This window comes from Aegilops tauschii, chromosome 4 (genome assembly GCF_002575655.3).
Source record: "Aegilops tauschii subsp. strangulata cultivar AL8/78 chromosome 4, Aet v6.0, whole genome shotgun sequence".
Lineage (NCBI taxonomy): Eukaryota > Viridiplantae > Streptophyta > Magnoliopsida > Poales > Poaceae > Aegilops > Aegilops tauschii.
In genome coordinates this window covers 264,225,824-264,241,020 of record NC_053038.3, presented here as the reverse complement: position 1 = coordinate 264,241,020, position 15,197 = coordinate 264,225,824, and positions in this window count along the sequence as shown.

Here is a 15,197-nt window from a genome sequence, read left to right as displayed (position 1 = left end):
TAGGAATAGGCAGGATTTCAGGCTTAGGAGGAGGCATTCGATGCCCGTTGCCTTTATAAAGGAGCCAAGGGCCGTCTTTATTTACGCCAAACCTCTCCTCAGCATTCCCACCCTCGAGTTCTAGCATCCACGGTTTGACTCCATTGTTTCAAGCTTCCCAGTCATGTCCGGACCCAGCTCTCAGGGCCGATGGGTGGCTTCCTCTGTTACAGAGGAGGATATTGCGAAGCTTCGGGCGGCCAGATACCTGACCGCGGAGATCCCCCACAGGCTTCCTGCTCAAGGACAGGTTATTCCAACTCCCAGATCCGGCGAGAGGGTCGTATTCATCTCTCACTTCCTCCGAGGGCTAGGGTTCGTTCTTCACCCCCTCGTGGGGGGCTCATGTTTTATTACGGACTAGATTTCCACGATCTAGCCCCAGACTCTTTCCTCCATGTCTCGGCGTTCATCATCACGTGTAAGACCGAAGGTGGTCGACGGGAAACAAGCAGAGTGCGGCGGCGCTGCAGTAAGCAAGCTTACCAATACTCTCTGGCCAAAAGGCTCTTTCGCCGAAGCGTCCAACCAATGGCAGCGGGAGTGGTTCTACATCACCGAACCTCGTGGTACCAAGTGGGTGGCTATACCGGCGTTCCGTTCTGGCCCTCCATTACAGCTTGCATCATGGATTAATAAGGGGCTGGACTGGGGATCAGTTGACGAAGTGCAGACTCTACAGAGCCGCGTCCGAACCCTCCTTGAGAAGGACATCGACCTTGTCAACGTGATTCAAGTAATGCTAGTCCGCCAAGTCCTGCCATGCCAGCGTAGGCCTCTTTGGATGTGGGAGTTTAATCCGGAAGGACCACGAACCCTCCAACACTTCTTCGGCACTATGCAGAGAGGGATGTGGAAGTTGTTTTTCGGGAAACGGAAACAGTGGCCGGACACCACCGAGGACATCGGCCTCGACTGCAACCATCCGGATACCTTGGTAAGCGCTCAATCCCCGAACACTTTGTAGATAAGCATGCCGTAATACGTTACTGAGCAAACTATCTTCTCCCAGGGCTGGGTAAAGAAAGCGGAGCGAATTTGGTGTTTGGCCCCCCTCCCCGAAGGCTCAGCAGATCCTGTACTAACAAGGATGCTGGCCCCGGCACCGTACCAGATGCCTATGGAGGAGGACAAGACAGAAAGCGGGAGGACCACAGGCGGCCTCCATCCTGAAGGTATACCGAACATTGTACCCGGGGGAACCAAAATTCCCTCGTCCGAAGACAAAAGTGAAGGAGGAGTTAACGTCTCTTCGGCCCATGGTAAGAAAAGGGCTGCCTCTGAAGATTGGGAGAAAGAGGCTCCTAAGCGAGGCAAGGTGCCCCAGTTGGGCGGCTCGGGCTTGGAGGATGGCGTCTTCGCACATTCCCGTGATGAGGGCAAGCCTCTAGCCGAATCGTGAGTGAACAAGGATGTTTTTTAAACATATCCCGTTCCTTTCCTGTTACTAGGGTAACATCTAAAATATACGTTTTCGCAGCTCGGAAAATAGTCTTATTCACCAATCCTCTTCCTCGGGAGATCTTCTTCCAGAGATGATGGAAAGCGAGACACCTCCACCGGTTTCCTCGCCTAATGAGGCGGACGACTTTGAGGTGTCGTCCCGGAGGACCTCTCTTGATCAACCAGTGGTGCGAGGGGTGATGAAGACACCGCCCAAAGGTGATACTTTGGTAGCCCAGCATCCAGGGGCCAACAATGAAGGCCCCGGACTGTCCGGTTTACAGCCGGAGACGACTCTGGGGAGAGATAAGTGGATCCCTTTGGAGGGAGGCAGTAATCCTACAGCAACTTCCGGAGGTCCAGAAGTGCCGGATATATTGAGGAATATGCTGCGACAGGCATCTGTCTCGGAGGAACATCGTACCTTGATGGGTATGGTGGTTGAAAGGGTTCTGTCCGCGAAAAGCGGATTAAGCGAAGCCTGCGCGAGCCTGTTAAGAGGCTTCGAGGTTTGTACTGAGAAAAATCATTGAGTGTGTCTTATTCACGAACTGCACCTGTGTATAGGTAGTAGCCCCTGAGACTCTGATTGGCCTCCCAAGGAGGGCGGTCAGAGGATCAAATAGATATGCCCAGGAAATAATCAGATGAATTGGAACACAGGCTGTTACCCCTCTGGCGACTGCCCGGACTACGGAGGTTGCAGAGCTGCAGCGGAAGCTTGATGTGGCGGATGATGACATTACGCTTATCAACAGGCGGCTTGACGAGGTGCAAGGTATGTCTCGGGGGTGCTCGTTACATGCACGTGCCTGTAATTGATCATGACGCTAAGAATTGTATACTGAAATATGCATCACTGTAGATGGTGCTGCCACGGTCGAGATCCTTCGGGCTGAGCTGGCCTGGGCCAAGGAGCAGGCCAGGGTTAATAATGCGGCTGCCGAGGAGGCATCTGCCGAGCTAAAGGCCGAACAGGCTGCTCGGCGCCAATGCGAGGAGAGAATATCCACGATGGCGCGTGAGCTAAGGGATGCCGCTAGCCGCTGTGAGATCCTCGAGAAGGATAATAAAGCAATAACGGTTGATATTGACAAGGCCTTGAGAGAGGCGAAAGAAGCGCGGTCCGAATCTAGAGCGGCCCAGGAGGAGATCCGACAAGCTGGGGAGATCGCGGCTGGGATGCCATTTTTATTACAACCTAAGTTCGGCGATCCGAATTATGCTCCACTTAATAAAGTGTGGAGTTCTCCAGACGCGTTGCTGGACTTGCCGAAGAGTGCTTCCTATGCGGCGCGGTTTTACCAAGCGCAAGAAGGGTATGCAATGGAGAAGCTTTTCTGGTCGCAGTTCGGTGCGTCAAAACGCCCACTGTTGCTGAACGAACAGATGACCCAATGGACTGAGCTCCATAGATTATCCGGTTCTGCCATGAAGGACGCCGTGATCGGGCTGTGGCCGAACGAGCCAATTCAGGATAGTTATTTTGATTTGGTGCGGCGACTTGCTGATGCGGTGTCGCGTATCAACGTCATTAAGCGGTCAGCGTGCATTGAAGGTGCACGGATGGCTTTTGTCCGCGTCAGGACATATTGGGCGAAGATGAAGGCCACCGATGTTGCAGTGAAGGTTCCATCCATGGGCAAGGACCATCACGCACCAGAGCATTATTTTGAGGATGCCCTGGAGGGTGCCTGCTTGATAGAGGGTCAATGCTCGAAAAACATGATATTCGAGTGAAATGTATGGGGATTTGTAAAAGACAATATTATGATAAGGCTATATATATTTTTTAGTTTCGCCTAAAACTTTTGTTCTTCCTGTGCGGCCGTTTTTGTATTAATCTGAAAGTTTTCCAGTCGTCGGCTTCAGCCCCCTCGCATAAAGTATGGGGGTGTTCGGGAAAAGCATTTGATCACTCTTAACCCAACATCTTGGTCCATTAAGGAGGTGTCAATGCGGTGAACTAGGCAATCAGACTATAGGGCGTTAACACTTTCACTTAGCCATAGGAGTTTTATGGGGGGACTACGATATAGCCCCTTGTATGTATACGGCTTATTCCAATATGGTGCGTTACATATATGACCTGAAGAAAAAAGGTCCTTCGTATAATACGGAGGGAATCGCGAAAGATTCCGATAAGTCATCGAGTGGTTGACCAGCTCTCGCCGCATCATGACAGTCAGTTTTCGGCTTTCTCTACTGAGGTGCTTGACCAGATAAACCTGAAGCACAATCGCTGTAGTTCTCCCTTTACTACCTTAGCCGATAGAGCGGAACGTAAGGTAGCAAGCACAGGAGCCGGGCAACCCAACTATTGACCCAAGACATGATTCGGAGCAGATGCATATAAGGCCAAACTCGCGACGCCGAAGTACGCTATAAAGCTGTTCGGACTTGTCGGCAACTCGTTTGTTCCCATACTGAGCCCCTGGCAAGTTATGCCGAGGTATATGTGTGAAACAACCACTGGAGCCAAATTCATTTTTTTTAAAGCAAATGCTAGATGCAGATTATGTTTACTGGGAGCTGAGTGATATGCCAATATTTATTTTATAGATAACAAAGCGGCAAAAAACGGCTATTTGACATGCCCGGGGTCGAAGGCGGAGGAAAAAGGCACATTACAGGCTCGAAATAACGAGTGCGGTCTACAAAAAGTTGTTTTGGACCTCCTGTCGCACGTCTGCGCCGCATGTCCTCGGTGAGGGGACTCCTTGACAGAAATAGCCCTTAGGTGAGTGTACGAATCCGAACTTCGATAGAGTCCATGAGATGATTAGCCTTTTGCGTCACCTGTGGTAAAGGATAATGGAAGGGAAAGAATAATTAGAAAGGAAACAAAGGTTATGGGGGTGCTTGCAGGCTTGTCCGTATTGTGCTTCCGCCGATGCCCAGGGTATCTTAAGTGCATAGTTATGTATGCGCGGTACAGAATTCGCAGGTATATGAGGTGGGCGGCGGAAGCCGAACTGCTGGTTCTGCTCCGGAATTGGTCGATCCTGTTGAATGGAGACCGGTGGCTTAAGGGCCGACAAGGTATGCGGTTTAATAGGACCGCTTTGTAATTCGGCTGAGGTTGCCGTAGTATGATTTTCAGTCCAGAGGGAGTGCTTCTCCTGCTTCCCTGTAGAGTTGGGTGTCACATATACCATGTTCACTGTTTTTACTTCAGGGGGAAATTGCTTCTGACCCCCGGTGTTTGGTTGGAGAGTCTCTTCATCGTCACTATTACCAGGCGGCCTCCTCCCCTTGTGTTCAGTGTTGAGCTTGCCGGCCTGCTTGAAGACCCAACAACTTCTGTTGGTATGATTGGCTGGTTTGTCGGGGTGGCCATGAATCTGACAGGGCTGATCCAATATCCTGTCTAAATTGGATGGTCCGGCTCTATTTTCCTTGAATGGCTTTTTCCGTTGACCGGGTTTGAGACCGCTGAATCCGGTGTTGACCGCTGTGTCGCGCGTTCTTTCATTATCATTGCGATGTTTGTGCTTACTGCGTCGTGGCTTGTCGTTGCCGTCTCGGACTTCGGAAGTGCCCGGATCGCTGGCACTGTAGCTTCTACGAGCGAGCCAGCTGTCTTCTCCTGCGCAAAAGCGGGTCATCAGAGCGGTGAGGGCTGACATGGATTTTGGTTTTTCTTGACCGAGGTGGCGGGCAAGCCACTCGTCTCGGACGCTGTGTTTGAAGGCTACTAGGGCTTCCGCGTCCGGACAGTCGACGATTTGGTTCTTTTTGACTAAGAACCTAGTCCAGAGCTTCCTGGCTGACTCTCCCGGCTGCTGGACAATGTGACTTAAGTCATCGGCATCTGGTGGCCGGACATATGTACCTTGGAAGTTGTCGCGGAAGGCGTCTTCCAAGTCCTCCCAGCTGCCAATAGAGTTTTCCGGTAGACTGTTTAACCAGTACCGAGATGGTCGTTTGAGTTTTAACGGCAGGTATTTGATGGCATGAAGGTCATCTCCGCGGGCCATGTGGATATGGAGGAGAAAATCCTCGATCCATACCGCGGGATCAGTTGTTCCGTCGTACGATTCGATATCCATGGGTTTAAACTCATCTAAGAATTCATGCTCCATTACTTCGTCTGTGAAGCAAAGAGGATGTGCGGTGCCTCTGTATTGGGCCACACTGCAACGGAGCTCCGATGGAGTCCGTCTGCGGTTTTTGGCCCGAGCGTGATTAGGCTTCTCGAGTCCGAGTAGATAGTCGTCATCGCACGTCGGGGCACGTCCTCGTGATCCATAGATCGATCTAGTTTGTCTTGCTCTGCTGTCCAGGCCCTACCGGAGGTCATATGTATGACCCTGAGCTGTTTTATCTCTGCCTTTATGGTGAGGTTGGGCGGGCTGGTGTTCGGCTTGAGTTGCCGTTCTGTCCTGACCGCGTTGTGGTAGATTAGCCGTATTGTGTGATGATGGTATGGGCTCCGGCGCCTCATCACCGAACAGAGGTAGCAATTTGTGCTTCGGGTAATTTTTGGCTGGGCCGCTAAGGCCGTACTCCTCGGCGGCTAGGACTTCGGTCCATCTATCATTGAGCAGATCTTGGTCAGCTTGAAGTTGCTGCTGCTTCTTTTTCAGGCTCCTTGCAGTGGCTATTAGCCGGCGTTTAAAGCGCTCCTGCTCGAGAGGCTCCTCAGGCACGATGAAATCCTCGTTGCCGAGGCTCTCTTCATCTTCGAAGAGCGGAAGATGATTACTGTCCTCCCAGTCTTCGTTTATGGCCTGTTCATCAGGGCTAACGTGCGCGTCTTCCCATTCATCCTGTTCGGAGGTAGCCCCAACAGGGGCTTCGTTGTCTTGGGCCTCGCCTAGAGTATTGTTTTCTCCGGTGCCAGTGTTGCTGTCTTTTTCACGATGTGACTTAGAGCGGAGCCGCTGGCGCCGGTGTCTGGGTTGTGTCTCAGGAGGTTTATACTCACCTGGATCCTCTTTGTCATTGTTGTTAGTTTATTTAGGTGTATCCACCATGTATACGTCGTATGAGGAAGTGGCCACCCAGCTTCCGGTGAACGGCGGGTTTTGGCCCTGCTCCTCATCGGCATCGTCGTCCATGCCCTCGATGTCTTTAGAGCCGTAATCAAGCATGTTGGTTAAGTTCTCGACAGTGGCTATGTAGTGGGTGGCGAGTGGGAAACGAAATTCCCCGTCATCAGCCTCCAGTTCAAACCGGATATAGTTCGGCTGTGAGTCCCCTGCTAAGGACAGATTTTTTAATGAGTTTAACACGTCGCCTAAAGGCGAGTGCCGGAAGATGTCCGCGGTGCTGAATTCGACGATCGATGACTGATCCAGCTCGACATGCGCGGTCACACATGGTTCGGAACTTATGGCCGGAAACGAGTCTGAGGTTCCGGAGACACAGATATCACCCGAGGTTAGGTCTTTGTGCGGCTCCAATGCCACGGAGTCTGTGTTTTCCATGGCTGGGTTGAGCTTCCCGTCCTCAAATGTCGCGATCTTCTCCGGATCTAAGGCCGGAGTAGTTATAGGTGCAATTTCCTGAGTACGGACTGATGACAGATTTAAGTCATGTTCATCGTAGGGACAGGGAGCGGCTGCCGTGGTCTCAAAGCCGTCGAAGATCAAGTCTCCACGGATATTTGCGACATAGATCAAGCTCCCAAATTTGACCTGAAGGCCAGGGGCGTAGCAGTCGATCTGCTCTAGGTGGCCAAGTGAGTTGGCCCGCAATGCGAAGCCGCTGAACACGAAGATCTGTCCGGGGAGGAAGGTTTCCCCTTGAACAGCATCGTTGTTGATGATTGAAGGAGCCATCAAACCTTTTGGGGACGGCACAGTGGAACTCTCAATGAAAAGCACCAATGTCGGTGTCAAAACTGGCGGATCTTCGGTAGGGGGTCCCGAACTGTGCGTCTAAGGTTGATAGTAACAGGAGGCAGGGGACACAATGTTTACCCAGGTTCGGGCCCTCTCTATGGAGGTAATACCCTACTTCCTACTTGATTGATCTGGATGGATATGAGTATTACAAGAGTTGATCTACCACGAGATCGTAATGGCTAAAACCCTAGAACTCTAGCCTGTACGACTGTATATCCTTCCGGACTAAGCCCTCTGGTTTATATAGACACCGGAGGGGACTAGGGTTGTACAAAGTCGGTTACAGAGAAAGGAATCTTCATATTTGGTCGCCAAGCTTGCCTTCCATGCCAAGGAGAGTCCTATCCAGACACGGGAGAGAGTCTTCGGTCTTGTATCTTCACAGCCTATTAGTCCGGCCCATGTCCAATAGGCCGGACGCCCGAGGACCCCTTAGTCCAGGACTCCCTCAATGGGGCCCAGTGTCAGTGAGGGTTTAGTGGCTAGGTTAGTGGGTTAACCAAGTGGCTAATGATGCCACATCACCGGCGTCAATGACGGCGAGGTCGAGCGCCGGCGATGCCCGTCCGGTCTACTCCGGCCGCCGTTTGAGGTCCGGTTTGGCCCTGCGTGTTCAATGCGACAAGGCGCATTGAATGGTGGCTGTAGGGTCGCCGAAGATGGCCAGAGTCAACGGCGGGGTCGACGTCCGCGGTGGCGCGAGCAGGCAAAGGGGCAAGGGGGCGCGATAGGTCACGCGAGTTGCGGCAGGCGAGCGGAGCATGACAAGCGCGGGCGGTGCTAGCAGCTATAGCGGCAGGCAACAGTGCAGCGGCGGCAGAAGCAGGCGAGGGAGGAGGCGCGCAGGGGTTTTGCGGTCGCAGTAGCAGGCAGTAGCAAGCCGATAGGGCCACGGGCGCGCTGGCGAACGGACGGCCAGCAGCAAAGCATCAGCTGCAGCAGTAGTAGCGGGGTGGAGGGGCACGCGGGCTAGCGAGGCGCGGGTGGAGCGTGACGCCAGGCAGTGGAGGGAGGCGGGGACTGCGGCAAGATCCGGCCAAGGCGGCGACCGAGGCGCGGCGACGTCGCGACAGAGGAGCAGCTAGCTAGGGCGTAATGCGGGCAGCCAGAGGGAGGGAGGAGAGGCGGATGCTCACGGAGGGGGCACACGAAGGCCCGGCGAAAGGTTAGGAACAGAAGTGGCAAATCAGGGTAGACGCACTCGTCGGAGCCGAGAGCGAAGGTGATGTCGTGGCGGCGTTCGGCGGCGCCCAGTGTCCTAAGGCTCGTCGGGGAAGGAGGATGAGGTCGGGTGGCCCTCCTGGATGCATTAGAATGACGAAGCGAGCTAGATGGCCGCCTGGTCTGCGGTGGGCAGTGACGGCGACGTTCGGCCGTAGTGGAGAAAAAGAAGGGAGCTAGAGGAGAGGGCGAGATCTAGGGGGGAGCGCCAGAGGGGCGAGTGGGGTGAGTGGAGTGGGGAGGATCTAGGCGTCGAGGGAGTGGAGGCCTTATCCTTTCGCGCCGACATCGGTGAGGTGATTCGACGGGGTCTTGACCCTATAGCGATGCGGTCGTAGGAACAGGGGAGACGACCGGGGAGGGGAAGTTGGGCTGGCTTGGCCGTTCGGGTGGCTAAGGCCCAGGGGGCAGTGGGCCGCTCTCTTTTCTTTACAACTTTCTTTTTTTAACTTCTGTTTTGTTCTTTTCTTTTTACTTATTTTTCCTTTACTGTTTTTTATTATTTCCAATATACTTTAGTTTTAGTAAAATATAAAATTAGTTCCTAAAATAGTGTTACTACATATTATAATGCCACAAAAACTTGGGCAACTAGATAAAATAGTTTAATATTTTATTAATCTAAAAGGCATTTAATTAGTTGTTTTGCTACTGTTTTATTTACTTTGGGACAATCAAACACTTCCAAAGAGGTTGGTTTCTCCACCATAATTACATATGCATTATTTGGCTCACTCCAAACATTTTAGTTTTAACATTTGAAAACATTTGTTGTTTGCTTGATTTTTGAATTTGAATCCGAACCGGTTTCGAACTAACACGAGATTAGTGACAGTAATCGGGGTGATGCGGCATCATTAGCAGAGGTTCACTGTAGTTAAATATCCGGGCGTCACAAATCTCATCTACTACAAGAAATCTCGTCACGAGATTTAAGAGGCGTAAGGTGGGGAGGTTCTAGTTACGAAATTCTAGCGAGTGTTCTCGGTCTTAGTTGCTCTCCTCGAAGAGGTCGATCCATTACGTTGATGTCTTCATTTCTCTGCTTCAGGTCATCATGATGAAGTCGGCCTCCTTTCTTTGAGAACTCCATCGTACTTACGACAGAATAAAGGGTGGGTTTTCCGGGAGAATGAACCTCTGCAAGGTTGACTAACTAGTTGACAACATCGAGGAAGGTGGCGGAAAGTAACTCTCGAATTGAAACTTAAGAAAATATCGAGAGCAAAGTAAGGGGGTATCATGGGATGTTTCGAGTGGGCAGGCAATCGCCCGATGCCTGAAACAGGGCGTGAAAGGGGGTTCAGAGCAGCGGGAATAAGTATAGTGTCTGATACCAGAATAGGTCATCTCTAGGAAGGTGACTCGTGATTTCATATGAAGCCAAGCGTGAGGAATAACTTTAGAAACAGGGCTGTACAGGAGAGTCAGGTTTCGATCTTGTGGAACTGTGGGTTATGGGCCCACCATGTGGGTTAAAAGCAGGAAAGGCGTTGACATGTTGTACGGTCATGATCGCAAGGCATGTCAGAGAATAGCCTGTCAGTTATGTCGGCAACAACATTGGCACCAAGGGCAAGGGTCTTATTGACAGAGTGGTACAATGAGGTGCTTACCTAAGCAGGGAATTATTACTGCTTAGTTAAGTCAGATTACAAGAAAGGTTAAGCAAAACAATGAAAAGGAAAAGGGTGATCATCAGATTAAACAGAACGATGGAAAGGAAAATGTGTTTAAACACATATTTGAGGGGTATATCCTTCCCAAGGACAAGCAGAGCGTGATATGCATGACAGGATAGAAAGTAGAAAACCAAATAGGTAAAGGGAGAGGAATTTCCTCACATTACCCAAACAACGGTGTTTGAATAATTGATAAAGAAAATTTAGCATTGAGCTTCATATGTTCTTATTGAAGATCGGAGTACCACATACATGCCTCGAGATAGCATTGACATGGTCTTCAAGCAAAGGTCGGACTTTGGATACTCAAAGAATTCATCAGGAACAACTTATAGAATAAGTCTTACAATTTTCTCATGGAAGAATGGCTAACCTTACTAAAAAGGAAAGAGTAACAATAGGTCCTCCGACCAGGTGTGCTAGGCATGACATCACCTTTCCGGGTGATATAAGGACCAATGTTGTGACTCTTGGAAAATGTTCCAACCATCATATCTGACCGAGATTCAGATCTGATTGGTGCCAGGATACCTCAGACTCAGGATGCCTGAGAAGGAAGGGGTGCAACACAATTTGACAAGATGGCGTTGCGAGATTCTCGGGAAATGAACTATGGAAGCAAGTTCCGAATCATGAGTTCATCATTAAACCAAGGAGAGGATGAGGAGATGTCTGATGAACTCAGCGACAATTCATCGAGAATCCCAAAAGATGGATTTCCACAATTATGTGAACAAGGAGATAACATTTGTCAGACCAAATGATATAATGAGGTATGCTCGAGGAAAACATACGCAATTAAACATTGGTTGAAAGGTGCACCCGTAATATGGGCTTAGGTAGCATGATCAACGTTAGAATGGTGATTCGATAACCATTAGTCTAAGAATGAACGGTCAACCGTTAACTTCATAGCAATAGGGTTGCTAGAAGGGCAGAATCCAAACAACACCGTTCACCTATTAGTATTCCGGTTGGAAGCAACATGGGGATCAAGAAGAATGGTGATGGCGAGATGCATCACTGTATCAAGAATTCTTAAGAGGTGGTGAAATTCTCACAACATCCTCAACATAAAACACAGTAATACTTCAAGGTAGAACATAATACAAGCTGGATTACAAGTTGGATCCATAACTAAGTTTGTGATGGAAGGAAGGTAAGGATGTTGTCGATAGTAACTCAAATTACCAAGGGACAAGGGTGGTACTTATCATCATGAATTCGATTGGAATCTAGGAAGGAGTCAAAACGTTGATGATGATCACGACAATTTTTGTCGAGAGGCTCCACGAAGAAGTAATCGAACATCGACTACATCGAGTAAAAGGACTGATGCAGCAAAAGATTGTTTGAACCATGGATACGACACCAACACGGAATCAAGCTTTTTGTTTGAGGTGGAATAGTAAGACGAGGAAACCAACATAAGCTTAGCTCATCATCGAAGGTTGTGCTCCGGGATTAGGGACCAGGTAGCACACTTAAAATTAGCACGATAATGATCTAGCCGATCAGGCTAGGAATGACGTGATCGAGTATTAAACTTCTCAACAACAAAGTACTGGGAGTACAGAATCTCAGTGTTGATTCGGTTCACAAATCGGTGTTCTCGATTGACGACAACCCAGAACCGTGGAGTGATTATGACGGGGAAAGGTACTACTTCATCAAAAATTCATAAGATGAAGTGCAATGGGTTGATATCCTCGAGATACCAGGGGGTAATACTCGAAGGTAGAACAAAATAGAGGTTGGGCAGGCATACTGATCTGCAGAAGGCAAGTACTTTAACTTGTCCGAGAAATAGAATCAAAGGATAACAATCATGGTCAGATCCACGGTTCCAAAGGATCAATTCACAGATACCAGATGATATTTATCAAGGAAATAGTTATTATTACAAGAAGCTTCCATGATAGGATCTCCATCATGTCCATGGGCATGAACACAAAGTTCAAGGTCGACTCCCACTTCTTTAATGCATAACCTTTCATTCACTTCTCGCCTTCAACGAAGTTGTGTTGAAATTTTATTTGACATAACAACAGTAGAGTATGACCCGTATTAGTTTCCGGGTTCACACAAATTAGAAAAGGCATAGGTTGAACCCATCAGGGTCTCTTAGGAACATATACCACAAACTTCAGGAGTAAATAAAACAAGCTCGAAAGCAGAGCATGGTTGGTCAATCAGAGGATAGATTTACCAATGGAGAAAGAACTTCCAAAGTGATTGAATATGAAGGATGATATCGGATAAAATCCAACAAAGGATTCGGTGGTCCTCAAGGATCTGATGTTAGCATCTATACTCAACCAGAGGAAGAAATAATGCAATGAGATCAGACTATAGAAACAACTGACTAATTCAAATCTTAAATGCAAAAGAATTATGATTTCCGATCAAGGGATCAGAAGCAAATGCTCTGATTAAGGATGGATAAGTTGCGTAGGTTTAGGGATACAATCGATGGCAATCCGATTGGTTGAGAACCGGCTCATGTTTAAAATGGTGTCTGAGCCGGAAGGATAAATCCTGAGGATTGCGAGCATCCGCAGCATATTGAATCGACGGACTCAAAATGATAGTGACAATGGATGCCAATAAGATTACTAGACTTATGGGATTAACCATAATGTAAGCAAGCAAGAATTTCAAGAGCCATAGGCTGCTGAGGATTTTCGGAAGATCGAATGGTATTTCGAAGACTGGTGACATACATGAATCAACTGGGGATGAGTGGATACTCGATAAGTGTGAGAAATTATTCGTAGGGGTATTCATGTGGCAAAGAACTGCAAGGCAGTAGGCACGAAGTATTCTCGGAACATTAGAGAGAATTTCGGGGTATCTTGTAATAACAAGATCAAGGGGGAATGATTGTATGAATGGCAAGTGTACTTGACTATCCATTGGGGTTTATCGATGGAATGGAATTGCAAAAGCGATGGCACAAAGTATCGAGGGAACATCGGAGAGTAACTTCGGAATCTTCTAGTGCATGAAGCGATCATCTGTATCGAGTGGCTCTCCGGGAGGAAGTAGTTACGAGAACCTAGAGTTAGAGTTAGTAAAACCATTTAACCCGAGTAGAAGAGAGATAAGAGTCCCAGAGTATAGACGAGGAATAAAAGATCCTAATACCACACAATGGCGACTTGGGCCTGTAAGACACACAGCCATGTTAGTAAAAGTTTAGTAATGACTTGACTCAACTTCGGCCAATGAGTTGGAAAGAGGGATTCCTATAGGCAGTCGGCTCTGATACCAACTTGTGACGCCCCCTATTCAATCGTACAATAATCAGACACGCAAACATGTACGATCAAGATCAGGGACTCACGGGAAGATATCACAACACAACTCTAAAATAAATTAAGTCATACAAGCGTCATAATACAAGCCAGGGGCCTCGAGGGCTAGAATACGAGTGCTCGATCACAGACAAGTCAGCGGAAGCAACAATATCTGAGTACAGACATAAGTTAACAAGTTGCCATAAGACGGCTAGCACAAACTGGGATATAGATCGAAAGAGGCGCAGGCCTCCTGCCTGTGATCCTCCTAAACTACTCCTGGTCGTTGTCGGCAGCCTGCACATAGTAGTAGGCACCTCCGGTGTAGGAGTCGTCGTCGGTGGCGTGTGACTCCTGGGCTCTAGCATCTGGTTGCGACAACTGAGAAGAATAGAAAGGGGGAAAAGAGGGAGAAAGCAACCGTGAGTACTCATCCAAAGTACTCGCAAGCAAGGATCTACACTACATATGCATGGGTATCAGTGTAAAGGAGCAATATCGGTGAACTGAACTGCAGAATGTGTGAATAAGAGGGGGATAGCTAGTCATATCAAAGACTACGCTTCTGGCAGCCTCCATCTTGCAACATGTAAAGGAGAGTGACCACCGGGTTGTATCTGGCACTTGAAACGGTGTGTTTTATTAAGTATCTGGTTCTAGTTGTCATAAGGTCAAGGTACAACTCCGGGTCGGCCTTTTACCGAGGGACACGGCTATTCAAATAGATAAACTTTCCTGCAGGGGTGCACCACATTACCCAACACGCTCGATCCCTCTGGCCGAACACACTTTCCTGGGTCATGCCCGGCCTCGGAAGATCAACACGTCGCAGCCCCACCTAGGCACAACAGAGAGGTCAGCACGCCGGCCTAAATCCTATGCGCGCAGGACTCTGGGCCCATCGCCCATTGCACACCTGCATGTTGCGAACGCGGCCGGTGAGCAGACCTAGAAACCTCCATTACAAAGGAAGTTGCGTTACGCAGTCTAACCTGGTGCGCGCCGCTCATTCGCTGACGTCAAGAAGGCTTCGGCTGATACCACGACGTCGAGTGCCCATAACTGTTCCCGCGTAGTTGGTTAGTGCGTATAGGCCAGTGGCCAGACTCGGATCAAATACCAAGATCTTGTTAAGTGTATTAATTGAAGTATCCTCAGACGCCGACCAGGGCCAGGCCCACCTCTCACCTAGGTGGTCTCAACCTGCCCTGTCGCTCCGCCACAAAGATCCACCCAGAGGGCCGTCGGGACAAATGTCCTTTCAGCCCCCAATCCGTGAATCACTCGCGGGTACTCTACGAGCCGACCCAACTTTAGTCACCACATGTATCATATATTATGTATGCAAGTATATACCAGTGATCACCTCACGAGTGATCACGGCCCGGTAGTATCGCATGGCAGAAGGACAAGAATATAGGGCCACTGATGGAATACTAGCATCCTATACTAAGCATTTAGGATTGCAGGTAAGGGTAACAACTGTAGCAACAATGACAGGCTATGCAGCAGAATAGGATTAACCGAAAGTAGTAACATGCTACACTACTCTAATGCAAGCAGTAGAGAGAAGGAATAGGAGATATCTGGTGATCAAGGGGGGGGCTTGCCTGGTTGCTCTGGCAAAGAGGGGTCGTCAACACCGTAGTCGTGCTGGGTAG